Source organism: Zingiber officinale, chromosome 9B (assembly GCF_018446385.1).
Source record: "Zingiber officinale cultivar Zhangliang chromosome 9B, Zo_v1.1, whole genome shotgun sequence".
NCBI lineage: Eukaryota > Viridiplantae > Streptophyta > Magnoliopsida > Zingiberales > Zingiberaceae > Zingiber > Zingiber officinale.
The window spans coordinates 71,166,333-71,181,141 of record NC_056003.1 but is presented as its reverse complement, the minus strand read 5'-3'; the positions used below and the strand labels follow the sequence as shown (position 1 = coordinate 71,181,141).

General features: G+C 37.3%; 1 long non-coding RNA gene across 1 annotated transcript; it reads left to right on the top strand.

Annotated features, from left to right (window-relative positions):
• The first annotated feature begins 7,726 nt into the window (after positions 1-7,726).
• LOC122022310 lies at positions 7,727-8,143 on the top strand. Its single transcript, XR_006122933.1, has 3 exons — positions 7,727-7,775; positions 7,894-7,983; positions 8,060-8,143. It is a non-coding gene; the product is annotated as an uncharacterized LOC122022310 (long non-coding RNA).
• Positions 8,144-14,809: the final 6,666 nt, after the last annotated feature.

Below are 14,809 nucleotides of genomic sequence, written 5' to 3'. Positions count from 1 at the left end.
TCTCCACCTCGATCTGATCGAAGTATTTTAATACTCTTGTCAAGCTGGTTTTGTACTTCATTCTTGAATTCTTTGAACTTTTCAATGGATTCAGACTTATGTGTCATCAAGTACACATAACCATATCTACTGAAGTCATCTGTAAATGTAATGAAGTACCTATAACCACCTATAGCAGTGACATTGAAAGGACCACATACATCGCTAGGTATAAGTCCTAACAAGTCAGTCGCTCTCTCACTGTGTCCACTAAAGGGAGTCTTGGTCATCTTGCCTAGTAGGCATGACTCGCACGTCTCATATGATTCAAAATCAAATGAGTCCAGCAAACCATCTTTATGGAGCTGGGAAAGACGTTTGTCATTTATATGACCTAAGCGACAGTGTCAGATATAGGTTTGGTTTAAGTCATTTGACTTGAACCTCTTGGTATTTATGTTATAGATAGGGCTCTCAAGGTCTAGAATATAGAGTCCGTTTATCAGAGGTGTACTACAATAGAACATTTCATTTAAATAAACTGAACAACATTTGTTCTTTATAATAAATGAAAAACCTTTCTTGTCCAAACAAGAAACTAAAATTATGTTCTTAGTTAAAGTAGGCACATAACAACAATCCTCCAACTCTAGTATAAGCCCAAAGGGCAGAGATAGAAAATAAGTCCCTACAGCAACAGCAGCAACCCGTGCTCCATTGCCTACGCGTAGGTCCACCTCGCCTTCGTCAATGCCCTGCTATTTCTCAGCGCCTGCACATTAATACAAATATGAGAAGCACATCCGGTATCTAATACCCATGATGAAGAAATAGATATATTGACTTTTATAACATATATACCTGAAGTGGAAGTCTCACTTCTCTTCTTCTTAAGATCTTCTAGGTACACCATGTAGTTACTCTTCTAGTGCCCGGTTTGACGGCAGTGGAAGCAGGTAGCATCCTTGGCGACCCCTCCTTTAGGCTTTAGTGCTTTGCCTTTGCCCTTGGCTTGGGACTTTCCCTTGCCTTTAGGCTTGCCCTTGCCCTTGTGTTTCTAAACCATCAGAATAGAGTTGGGCTTAACCTTCTTAAGGTTGAGCTCAACAGTTCATAACATACTAAGTAGTTCGGGCAGTGGCTTGTCAATTTCGTTCATGTTGTAGTTCATGACAAACTAACTGTAGCTCTCTGGCAAAGACTGCAAGATCAGGTCAGTGGCCAGCTCTTGGCCAAGTGGGAATCCCAACTTCTATAGATTCTCTATGTACCCAATCATCTTGAGTACATATATACCTACGGGAGCCCCATCTGACATCTTGCACTGAAATAATGCCCTAGAGATCTCAAATCTCTCATGCCACGCTTGTCCTTGATATAGTTGACGAAGATGTTCAACCATATCATAAGCACCCATTAACTCATGTTGCTTCTGAAGCTCAGAGTTCATGGTTACGAGCATAAGACATTACACATCTAATGCGTCATCTTGATGCTTCTTATAAGCAACTTTGTCAGCTCGCGTGGCATTGGCAGGAGGAGCCTCCAGAATGGGTTGCTCCAGAACGTACAATTTACGTTCTTGGGTGAGATTTATTCTCAGATTCATGTACCAGTCCAGGAAATTTGCTCCGTTGAGCTTGTCCTTGTCAAGGACAGAACGTAGAGAGAAGGTGCTCATGTTTGACGTCATGGTTATCTACAACAGAAAAATGCAGAAAATAAATTAAAATCATATTCTTGTAATCATTTAATTAGGCCTTTAACTAAATGATGCTCCCACTGAATTCTATAATTCATGTGGGACAAGATCGACATCATACTATGCCATGAGTTAGCTTTGGCTAAATCGCCCAAGCCTTAGTATGATCGGTAGGTAACTAATTACCGATTGCATCTCTATGCAACTCTTGTTTATAGGATCAAGATCCATATTTATATTAAAACTCGAGTTAGCTTTGGCTAATACGCCCAAGAGTTAATATAAACGTGATTTTGTCCTATCTTCTAACTATTGGATAAATGCCTACAGTTAAACTTGATTTAACTAGTTATACTCAATCTAATTGAGTTTTATTCACTCATGCATTGATAGGCGGGACCAAGATTGTCCCTCCGTACCCTACCAAGATAATATGTGTTGCTCTGCTTTGGCAGATTCAACAACAACATGTGATCGAGGTAGTGATAGGTATCACAGCACGGTAGGCATTTTAGAGTCGACGCGATTTAGATCTAATCTAATCGACGATGTGTATCATATACACGATTTAGATCTAATCTAATCGTTAAGGGTGCATCTTCTACACGATTTAGATCTAATCTAACCGTTAAGGCACTAATTAATTCAATAGTGCATCTTCCACTACTTTAACTCGATAGTTTTATGAATTCGAAACGCGAAATAGCCACGAGCGCTATTCACCCCCCTCTAGCGCTTCTCGATCCAACACATTGACTAAAGAGAGGGAAAAATGAGGATTCAATTATCTTGGGTTCTCCTTTCTACCCGTAAATATATTCCATCATCATAATATTACATATAGACACTTTAAATGATTTATCTACAAATAGGTCCCTAAAATTATAATACGGTCACTAACACCTCCCTCTTGAGTTGGCTTAATGGTATCACAAACTTAGTTCGCGATGCATATTATAGATCCTAGGACCTTTTATGGGCTTAATTATCAAGTTGCTAATTAGCCATTAGAACTAATGTAATGATGTGACACCTTTTTGGTAACAAAATAACAATCAATCTCTGATGTACTTTGCTCTCTCATGTAACACTTAATTAGAAATTTATGCATGAGAGGTTGATTTTAATAATATAATTTTGTTTGTTCTTTAGGGGCATATTCTAGCTTGTTTATGAGCTACGTAACCTAGATAATCTCATATATGGCTAGGATCATACTTCTACATCCACCTTTGTACTGATGTGGTTATGACACTATGCTTCTTAGATTTTCAAGAAATTAGATTACCTACTGAAAGAAAATTAACTAATCACAATCTTTGCAAATGATATATTTGTTCATATAAATAATTTGGTTTCCTAATAAGTTTTTGTTTTTCTAAATCTATCAACGACTCTCTATGTCTTAGCAATACATTATCATTTAATCCATATGGTTAACTAGCTTAGCCACCAATATACTAGCTTTCTCTAGCATATATATATACATATTGTTTTATGAGTTATAAATGTCTCACTTTGAGCTCGACATTCTTATGCTAAGAAAATATCTTAGCTCACCAATATCCTTAATTTGAAAATATTGATGAAGATAACTTTTAGCCTTGCCATAGGTTGGATCTCAACTACCACAGATTCTCAATTATGGAGGTTTTGGTATTGACTATCCTGTAGTTAAAGGTAATGGTGTAGGTAATAAGTTGGACAATGGTGGAATCTCAATCACAGACTCTGAAATAGATGGGAAGTTTGAAAAGAATAGAGTAGAAATAAAGGTGTCATCAACAAAAATAAATATACATTATTACTTAGGTAGTACCAACAATCCTTTTTGAAACAATAGTAGGCAAGAAAGATACACTTATTGCTTATCTCAATTAGAATAGAAGTTATGGACAACATGACAAATAAAGTTGTCCTTTTTAATGCAGAAGAACATTTATGAATAATATTGGAAAACATAAATGAAATGTCTATATCCTAATTGACATGGTGTATTCATAATTGATAGTACTCAAAAGATTTAGTATAAGACAAATTAGAAACTGTCTTTTGAGGTTTAAAAAAAAATTGAATGTTCAAGATGACTTTAAATCTGCTGAGAATGTTGAGAAGGGTCAACTATAAGTGTCACCCCCCTAGGGTAAGGTTGTTCAATGAAAATCGGACAACACGTCTCTTGTAGTAATGACAAATGAAACATGTATACAATTCCACAAAGCTACTCACAAGCCATTAACAATAGCCTACATGGCTGAAACATACATAATCACGCAGTTATATACAAAGCCCAAATGACTGGAACAAAAAGAACATAACCACGCAATTATATAATAAGCAGCCCACACGATTGTAACAAAACACAGCGGAAGTCACAAAATAACGAACGTAAAATCATAAAACAACTAAATGCGAGCCGACCCGATTTGACACAACAACAACAAACCAAAGTATACACAACCATAAGACTAAACTCCAAATTCATATCGAGTTATTACAACACCAAGTTCACAAATTCAAAACACGAACAAAGGAGTAAACAAAACTAGAAAACTGTCCTTGAATGTGACATAGGACCGTAAGTTAGGATCCTCCAAGTGTCCTTGTATCATCTACCTGTTCGCTGGCGAAAGAAAAACCAGATCAAGGGGTGGTGAGTGCTAGGACTTAGCCGATAATAGACAGATAGTGCATGAGCATAATATATATAGAGAGAGTCAAAGGTATACAGTCTCATAGGAAAAAGTATCATGAACTATAGAGGTATCATAATGAATGTCCATACCTGAATCCATATATTAAGCCAATAATAGAAGGTCAGGGGTAGTAAGGAACTGCAATAGTACTGCTCATAGCTACAAGGGTAACATGTAAGGTATATATATACTACCAATAAGTAAGCCAGTGTCTAACACATGCAACAAGTATATAACTCAGTATATGTAAGCATATCACATGGACAATATAATAACAACATAAGTAAATAAACAACAGCATAAGCAAATATAATAATAAAAGTGTATGCACGAATGGTCACTCCCTCCCATCCCTCTGCACCACCACCCCTATATGGTCGAGAGGCTGGGACAATGACAACTATACACACTCCATCTACCACTACTCTCGAGTGGCCGAGTGGACCGGTGCTCAGTAGCTAACTAGCTACATAGTAATGGGGTTCCTGCTGCTCACAACTCCAGCTGTCATTATCCATGAGTGGCCGAGTGGGGGCATGACAGGACAAGCGACACATACTCCAACTACCACTACCCATAAGTGACCGAGTGTGTGGCTTTGGTGAACGACTCTCTTGACCACAAGGGAGAATTTGTCATTGACATGCATGTAATGATATGATACGTAAGATATAACAATCAACATATATATATAAACAGAAATTAGGTATGCTATAGTAAGCCAGCATGCTCAATAAGGTATGCAAATAAATAACAATCAAAGTAAGTAAACATGGTATCTAGTATATGTTAAATATCATAGATGGTAATGAGAGATTGTATAGACATCAAATTGATTATCTCAAAGATCGAGTGGATAAGTATCAAGCAAAAAAAAAATATGAGGCAAGTCAAGGTAAATACTGTTAGTTAGAGCCCTAGAGCCAATCATTTGATGATTGTATTATGGACTTATTGTATCATATTCTTATATAAATAAAGGCATTTGTTTTGATTATTATACTTACTTGTATTGGTGCCAAATAAACTAAGTATAATAGCGTCCTTGAGTAGAAGGTTCTCACATATATCAATCGGTTAGTTGAACCGATAGTGAGATGATATAGGGAACACTACTCTTAATCATTCCTAGTCGAGTATTAACATTCAGGGACAATGTTAATGCAATAAGACTAGCATGTAGGTCAACTCGATGACTTGATCTCACAAGTCATGGATATAGAGATATCAAGTTGACACATGGGTATGCATTGGAGAATGTATACTGAATGACCCACCATGAGAAAGCTAAGTATCATGGATTGTTATATGAGTGTCATATGTTGGATCGAGAAGCGCTAGAGGGGGGGGGGGGTGAATAGCGCTCGTGGCTATTTCGTTCGATTTTCAGAAAACTATCGGAGTAATTAAAACGCAGCGGAATAAAATAAATAAACACAGAGACACAAAGGGATTTACTTCGTTCGGAGCCTAAGGCGACTCCTACTCGAAGGCCCGCGATCCTTGATTGCTTCCGGTGGGCAACAACTATAAGCTCGATAAGAATTACAAATTACAATGAGAATATTATAACAACTTTATACCGACAACTAAGGAAGAAGAAAACAGAGCTCCGGGTCGTCGGGAGGTTGTTACAGCACTTCTAGATCGTGTCGTTAGCAGCTAGATGCAAAGCAATCACTTGGAAGTTGATTGATTAAGGTGCTGTTCGAAACCCCCTTATAAAGGGTGTTCAAGGCGCCTTGAGGGCTGTTCAAGGTGCCTCCATGCTGCCGAGTCCTCCGCGTGGATCAAGCTTGAACTAGTCGAAGTTCATCTGCATAAGGCGCCTTATGCCCTATCCAAGGCGCCTTCCAAGGTGCCTTATACCTCCTCCAAGGCGCCTCCATGGGTGCTTCGCAGCCAGCTCCAGCTTTGCACCCGAATCGCCTCCAAGCTCTATGAAGGCGCCTCGGACACTGTTCATCCTAGGGAAAACTTCATTATTTTGTACCTGCAAAACATGTTAGTCCCAAACAATATCCTGCAACACAAAGTTAGCATAAACAACAGCATGAATATGATAAAGAATATTATGACAGTCTCCGGACTATCCGGGTCTGACTTTAGATTTCCGTCCGGAAATCCTAGGTCGACTCGACGCCTACTGTTCCCTCTATGGGGAACGCGTCTTCACCTACTCCACTCAGAAGATTTACCTGCTGCCAGTGTGATCCTCCTGATCGACTGGACTTTTGCTCAGTACTCGATGCTTCCGGACTTTCTGCTGGACATCCGCTTCCCGGCTAGTCCAGTCTTTCACCTGGTTCGCGACACCAGGACTTTCCACCTAGGGTTACCACCCCCTAGGACTTTTGCCTGAAGCCATCGACTTGCCAAGACTTTCCGCATAGGGTTACCACCCCCTCACTACAAGAAAATTGGGATTTAACAACACTTGAAAGACAACATTTTTTTAAAAAAGCGTTGTCTTTTTTTTTTTTACAACGTTTTTAGTGAAAAGCGTTGTCCATCTCTTTATTTTCTTACTAATAGACAATGCTTTTTTAAAAACTGTTGTCTATTACTGATTTTTGTAGGTCAAAGATAACGCTTTTTGAAAAGCGTTATCTATTAGCAATTTTTTAATGTATATGATAATAATTTTTAAAAAGCGTTGTTTATTATCAAGTTCTCATCTAAATTTGGGATGATATGAATCGTTGGATAAGAAGTAGAAAAACCCTAGATTTCACTCGGCACCCACTTATATCCCGAATACCCCCGAACCCCTCTCACGCGTCTTCGATCTCCTCCAGAACCCCTCTCACACAAACCTCATCTCACATCCTCTCCGTCCAACTCCTCTTCGGCGAACTCTTCCATGAACCTCTCCTCCTAACTCCTCTTTGCCAAATGAAGCCAAGCGACATTTCCTTTCCCAGGCATATAGGCAAGAGAACGTGTTCCTAAGGGCACTCACCGTGAGGGAAACCATCACCTACTTGGCCCACCTGCAACTTCCGACTGCAGGCAAGAGGGAGGCAGAGATGGCAGCAGTGGTGAAGGTGGTGGAGGTGACGATCCTTGAGATGGAGCTGCAGGAGTGCGCAGACCGGTTGATCGGGAACTAGCACATGAGGGGGATCAACGGCGGGGAGAAAAAGAGACTGAGCATCGCGCTGGAGATCCTGACGCGGCCGTGACTCCTCTTCCTCGACGAGCCCACCACCGGGCTCAACAACGCATCCGCCTTCTTCGTGGTGGAGACGCTGAAGCACATCGTGGTGGACAACAACAAGACCATTGTCTCCTCCATCCACCAGCCCAGAAGCTAGGTCTTCAGCCTCTTCGATGGCCTCTACCTCTGATTTGGCGGAGAGGTCGTCCTCTTTGGAGATGCTAAGTTGGCTACCCAGGTAACACTTTTAACAAATATCGTCGTTCAAGGAGAGGGGATGATCGCAGTGATTGAATTATTGATCTATAACTTGAGGAAAGATCTAAACTCTGATTTGGTGTTGTAGTTTTTCACAGATGTTCGAATTTTTTGACATTTTCCCCTCAATCTCGCTCTTTCTTTCGTTTGGAAGTTGAGCGCTAAAGATGATCAGATCGCCCTGAATGGTTAAATATGTTCTGTGCGATTTCTAAAGGATTGTTGGTAGTTACTCGTTTTTTAACGTGAAATTATCTTATGTAGGCTGTGATTGTTGAAGATACGATAACACGCGCTTGTAATCAACGCTTTCGATGTCGGCGACTTTCGCACCGCTTCCTCCCTCTTCTCCGCCATGTGCCATCAAGGCGACGCCAACCTTAACCATTACACGCTTCCCCTCCTCAACTGTGCCTCGGAGAATCAGATTAAGCTCTGAGAAACCTTCCATTCCCTCTCTATCAGGATTGGCCTCGCAGGTGATGTCTATTTATGCAACACCATGATGGAGGTGTACGCTAGGAATGGTCGAGTCCCCTTGGCCCGCCGGCTGTTCGAAGAAATGCCTCTTAGGGATGTGGTAACTTGGACGTCCTTGTTATCCAGCTATGTTAGCGCGGGAGACTCTCTCGAGGCCTTCCACTTGTTCTGCCAAATGCGAGCGGAGGGTCTTGAGGTGAATCAAGTCACAATGGCGGTCTTGCTTCGAGCATGCTATGGTTCCGAAGACAAGGTCGCAGGGTGCCAACTACAAGCATTTGCGAACAAGGCAGGCCTCCAAAGTCATGAGTTGCTTCAAAATTCAATTTTGAGCATGTTCAGTAGATTGGCTTGCTTCGATGAGGTCATGAAGTTTGTCATCATTAAAAACAAGAGCATTGCCTCTTGGAATATCCTCCTATCATCCTACTCTTTCATAGGGGATGTTTCCAGAGTAGTCAAGTGCTATAGGAAGATGAGACTAGAGGTGACTCCTAGCAATGAGACTCTAACTTTGCCCATCTCTGCAATCGCCAAGTGTGAGCATCTCCCTGGTGGAAGAGAGGTACATTGCAATGCCATCAAAACTTGGTAGATTGACTCAGTTCTATGTGCCACTCTCGTCGATTTCTATACTAAATGTGGTGAATTGAAATCAGCAGTCATGTTGCATGATGAATGCCAAGTGAAGAGCAACACCATATGGAGCATCATGATGTGGGGCCTTATTCAGAATGGTGAGTTCTTGGAAGCTGTCAACGTGTTTGAAAGAATGCAAAAGTCTGTAATTAAGCCTTGTAAGGATGCTCTAAGGGCCTTAGTTGTCACATATACTAACTTGGGAGCTTTGTTGTTGGGTAGAGGAGTTCATAATCTTATGTAGGCTGTGATTGTGTAAATAGAATTTTTTTTGTAAATATTATAGTTTTTGTAAACATTAGAATTTACTATTGTGGTAAAAGAAAAATAATCATTTTTTAAATATAAAAATAATAATTTTGTAAATAGATTTTTGTTTATTTTAAAAAGACAACGCTTTTAAAGCGTGGTAAAAGTATTGTTTTTTTGCAAAAAAAGCGTTGTAATAATGTTGTTTTTGAAAAAAAAAAAACAACAACGCTTTTAAAACGTTGCAAAAGCATTGTCGTTGCTACAAACGACAACGCTTTTAAAGTGTTGTCGTTGAGCAGACTTTTAACAACAGTGCTTTTAGCAACGTTTTTTCAGACACATAGACAACGCTTTTAAAGCGTTGTCTATGAACTTTTTTCTTGTAGTGCCTATGACCTAGGGTTACCACCCCCTAGGGTTTTCCCTTTGCCTAACCGCAACTAGGACTTTTCTCCACCTAGGGTTACCGCCCCCTAGGACCTAGGGTTACCACCCCCTAGGTTTTCACCTGCCTAACCGCAGTTAGGACATTCCTGAAACACTCATTCAACATGTTAGATAACAACAAGACATAACTTTGAACCCTTTGTCATTATCAAAACTTGGGTTCGATCGTCGGATGCTTCCTGCACCAACAATCTCCCCTTTTTTATTATGGCAACCCAAATTCAAAGTTAAGTAAAACAAATGCATAAGTATATTAAAAAGTTTTAAGTGAGCAAGCTTAAGTATATAAATTCAAATGAATGCCTAACTTAAGCTAACACTTAAACTTTTGTGAAGCTCCCCCTTAATACAGGGTTTCCTTTTTGAATTTAAATAAAGTTTTACTTTTGAATTACCTACTCTCCCCCTTAATAAAACACTTTTTACTTTTTATTTTGAATGATTTTGAATTTCCTACTCTCCCCCTTTGCCATATATCAAAAAAGAAGCCAGTTGGAAAGCATGTTTTAAGTTTTTAGAAAAAAAATAGTTTTAGTCTTTGGAAAAATGCTTGTGAAACACTTAGCTAGTAAAAAAATTTGTTAGTTATTTTTCTCCTAAGTTAAAAAGGCTAATATGTGGATGATTTGAAGGATGGCTTTAGCCTCTTTGTAAACTTAGTTGGTTTTAGAGGAGAAGAGAAAAAATATGTAACTAAGTTTAGAAAAACTTAGCTAGATTTTAAAGAATTTTGGAGGCAAATTATTTTGAAGGCTCTTTTTACTTGGCAAAAATTTTTTTTGAAAGCCATGAGTTAAATTTTGCAAGTAAAGGAATATGCTTTTAATACTTTTAGCTACGTATAGAATGAATCTAATAGGTAACTCAGCAAAAATTCATTAAGATGGCTAAGTTTGAAAGTTGCTATATGAGTCACTTAGCTGAGCCTTTTGCAAACATTAAATTTTGAAAATATAGCTTAAGTGAAAAAGGGACTTAGCTTAATTTTGAATAAAATAATATTTATTTTTGAAAAAGAACTTGTTAATTTTTAGGTTGAAGAGAGAGAGTAGCTAAAATTTTAATTTAGGTTACTTATTCAGTTGGTCCTTAAGTCCAAGCATGAGTCAAGTTTAAATAACAATCAAATTATCTAATTGGTGTTGATCAGGTATCAGAGCCCTAAATTTTTGAAGATAAGTAAAAATAGTTTGTAATTTTGAGGTCAAGTAAAAATTTTATTTTAAAGAAAAACTAATTTTAAAACCAACTCAAAATCACTCCCCCTTAATTAATTTCTTAATAAATTCTTTGAGTTCAGGAGTCCAAGCATGAGAGGTAAAAAAATATTTTCCTATCTTTCCATCTCACTCATTCTAGATTAACAAGCATGTGAACGTGAGATGGAGTTGTCTTTGCAGTTGATATAAAACATAAGTTTTGAAATTCAAATAATTTTGAAATGAAGTTTTAAAAGATTTTTAAAATAATTTTTAAAAGATTTTTCAAATAATTTTGAAATTAAGTTTTGAAAGATTTTTAAACTGATTTTTAAAAGATTTTTCAAATAATTTTGAAATTAAGTTTTGAAAGATTTTTGAAATAATTTTGAAATGAAGTTTAAAAAGATTTTGAAAGATTTTTCAAATAATTTTGAAATGAAGTTTAAAAAGATTTTTAAAATGATTTTGAAAGATTTTTCAAATAATTTTGAAATGAAATTTAAAAAGATTTTTAAAATGATTTTGAAAGATTTTTCAAATAATTTTCAAATAATTTTGAAATGAAGTTTAAAAAGATTTTTAAAATGATTTTGAAACGTTTTTCAAATAATTTTGAAATGAAGTTTAAAAAGATTTTTAACATGATTTTGAAAGATTTTTCAAATAATTTTGAAATGAAGTTTAAAAAGATTTTTAAAGATTTTTCAAATAATTTCATTAAGTTTTATTTGAAAAAATAATATTAATTATGAATCTAATTTTGAATTAATTATAGTTACGAGTTTAATTTTGAATTTGAATTTTAAATTCCTTAGTCATCTCACTCGATCTAAATTTTCAATCAGGTAATCCTACGATTGTTGTGAGATGAATTGAGGTTCAATTTAAGGGTTTAGTTTAACTTTGTGTTAGATTAAGGTTGAGTTTTGGGTTCAACAAGTAGACATTTTTTGGATAAACTTCTGGGCTATGGTGAGTCACAAGGACATCATTAAAGTAACCATGCTTTTGAGGTTTTCCAAATAGTCCTACCCACTAAGCTTAGTACAAAACCTTGGTCTAACTAGTTAGGATCCATAAAGGGTAGTTTCGGTCAGTTCCACTTAGCCAAATGCACCAGGTCGAAGCCATATCTTCCTAGACATGCGATGACTAAGTTTCTCCAACGTACTCTCATCCAATACTTCACCATTACCGTGGGTCAAGTTAAACCTAGCCCATTTTAATCTAACCCTATTTATCCTGCCGGGTATGTAAAGTTCGGTTACCCTGTCGGGTAGATTAATTTGGGGGCGCCAGCTATTCTGGATCCTCCTTCTATTTTTATTCAACTTAAGTTGAAATTTACTTTTAATTTTGAATTAATTTCAAATTGAATTTCAAATTTTGAGTTTTTAATTTAATTTCATATTTTTAATTAGATTTTGAATTTTGAATTTAATTTTGAATTTTTAATTGAATTTTGAATTTTTAATTTTTAATTTTTAATTTTTAATTGAATTTTTAATTTTTAATTTTTAATTGAATTTTGAATTTTTAATTGAATTTCAAATTTTTAATTGAATTTTGAATTTTTAAATGAATTTTTAATTTTTAATTTTTAATTTAATTTCGAATTTTTAATTGAATTTTGAATTTTTAATTTCAATTTTTTAATTGAATTTTGAATTTTTAATTGAATTTTGAATTTTGAATTTTTAATTGAATTTTGAATTTAGAATTTAATTTAATTTCAAATTTTTAATTGAATTTTTAATTTTTAATTTTGAATTTAATTTTGAATTTTTAATTGAATTTTTAATTTTTAATTTTTAATTGAATTTTGAATTTAATTTTAATTGAATTTTTAATTTTGAATTTAATTTCAAATTTAATTTGAATATTAATTTGAATTATGTTCTTAATATTGTTTTTCTATTAGCTCCCCCTGGATCATTGCCTCGATATGGTCTATCAAGGTAATAGACTTGATCCTTGGCGACCCAATAGTGACCAGTTCCAACTTGATTAACCAAGTTGAATTTTGGCACCCATGCTTGGACAATTTTTCTATTATTTCTATTAACTAGCGATAAATATGATTTGTATTTTATTTTAGTTTTAAATCCAAGTCCAGTTTTGTTGTAAACGGCTCGCTGTTTTCCAAGAATCAGATCCAGATTCTTGGAGCCCAAGGTGAACCGTTCCAACGTGTCCTTGAGTTCTTTAATTTGAGCTTTCAAATTGGAATTTTCTTCCTCAAGTTGTTGGACTTGAGTTGAACTTCCAATTTAAACTGACTCAGTTAAAGTGCTCGAGTCAGTCGCTTCCTTAAGGGCTGTTACCTCCTTTTAGAGGGACTTAACCCGGACGTTGGATTTAGCCAACTTTTTTACTAAGTAAGGTAATAATTCATGCAAGTTATCTAATTGAAATTCTGCGAGTAGTGAACATACAGTGGGTTTTGGTCCTTCGGAAACGAATGCGGACTCGTGGCTTCGATCAGAGTCAGTCTCGGATTCGCTCTCGGTTTCTGACTCATACTCGAACTCAGTTTCCGCCATGGTTGCTAGTACTGGTAGAGCGAGGAAGCTCGTCGGTTCTTCTTCGTCAGACTCGGATTCATCTGAAGACTCGGAGCATATCTTTTCCTCTGTCTTACTTGTACCTGCAACCATCGTAATACCTTCCTCGGTCGAAGTAGTATTATTCTGCTCATCTAATTCAAATAAATCATTTATTAAATTATGCTTACTTACTTGAGCGTCAGAAGTGCCCTCGTGTAGTTCCATCAACTTTTGCCACAACTCTTTTGCACTTGTGAAGGGGTCGATGCGGTTCAGTTCTTCATTGGTTAGGCCACATTGTAGCATGCAGGTTGCTTTGGCATCGGCTTCAACTTTTTTCATTGTGCTAGAATCCCAGTTGATGCATGAGATAAGTTCTCCTGTGTCGTCACGTGGAAGTTTGAGTCCGGTCTGGATGATGATCCACATCTCGACTTGCGTCTTGAGGTGGTATTCCATCCGGTTCTTCCAGTATCCAAAGTCCTCACCAGAAAAGAGCGGCGGTCGGACGGTGCAGAATCCTTCTTGGAATGCCATTTTAAAAGAACCTTGCACACAAAAAATAGCAAAAAATGTACCAGGACTTGATCCTGGATTAGCAGTGCGGTATGGAAGGATAGAAATAGAAGTTCACAAATATAAAAAAAAATAATAAAATATTTTTAAAAAATATTATTTCAAATTTTTGAAATTGCGATATTTCGCTAATGCTGACTTATGGTGAAAAGATGAGAATGAGTTTTTCGAAAATAATTTTGGAGGGAAAAATGAAAGGCGTAAAAATGTTTGAATGGTGGTTGCACCAGTTCAAAGCGACCCCGCTCTGATACCAATTGTTGGATCGAGAATCGCTAGAGGGGGGGTTGAATAGCGCTCGTGGCTATTTCGTTCGATTATCGGAAAACTATCGGAGTAATTAAAAAGCAGCGGAATAAAATAAATAAACACAGAGACACAAAGGGATTACTTCGTTCGGAGCCTAAGGCAACTCCTACTCGAAGGCCCGCGATCCTTGATCGCTTACGATGGGCAACAACTATAAGCTCGATAAGAATTACAAATTACAATGAGAATATTATAACAACTTTATACCGACAACTAAGGAAGAAGAAAACAGAGCTCCGGGTCGTCGGGAGGTTGTTGCAGCACTTCTGGATCGTGTCGTTAGCAGCTAGATGTAAAGCAATCGCTTGGAAGTTGATTGATTAAGGTGCTGCTCGAAACCCCCTTATAAAGGGTGTTCAAGGCGCCTTGAGGGTTGTTCAAGGCGCCTCCATGCTGCCGAGTCCTCCGCGTGGATCAAGCTTGAACTGGTCGAAGTTCATCTGCATAAGGCGCCTTATGCCCTATCCAAGGCGCCTTCCAAGGCACCTTATACCTCCTCCAAGGCGCCTCCATAGGTGCTTCGCAGCCCGCTCCAGCTTTGCACCCGAGGCGCCTCCAAGCTC